Raw genomic sequence first — 493 nt, forward strand, 5'->3', positions numbered from 1 at the left:
TGGCAACTTCCTTCTTTGACTTGCCTTCCACATGACTCAAGGCATCATCTTCAAAGTGCTATTAAAAAAATGAAGATTTGGATGGCCATTGCATCTATATTAGATGAAGGCACCATATAGTACATGCCCCATGCTACCTTTGCTCCAAAGAATGGAAAACTTAATTTGTGGTTGGCATTATGATCCATGTATTTTCTTTTCCTTTGCCTTGACTAAGGATAGTGTAGTGCTTCTCATTTCTCACTAATTTGGCTTGCATCCTGCCTTTCGGCTTTATCGTCTTTGCTCTTTTAATAACTTATTTTATTTACCAAAAAAAAAAAAAAAATCATTAACAAGTTTTAGCAAATCACAACTCTTTATTTATAAATACAAATTCAATTATTCAAAGTGCATTAGAATAGCTAAAAAGCTGGGCACACTAGCATTATGCCTAACATTCTATCTAAATCTCTCCACCCCCTTGGAAAGTCCCCCTCACCCAACCCCCCAA

Source organism: Macadamia integrifolia, chromosome 14, assembly GCF_013358625.1.
Source record: "Macadamia integrifolia cultivar HAES 741 chromosome 14, SCU_Mint_v3, whole genome shotgun sequence".
Classification (NCBI taxonomy): Eukaryota; Viridiplantae; Streptophyta; class Magnoliopsida; order Proteales; family Proteaceae; genus Macadamia; species Macadamia integrifolia.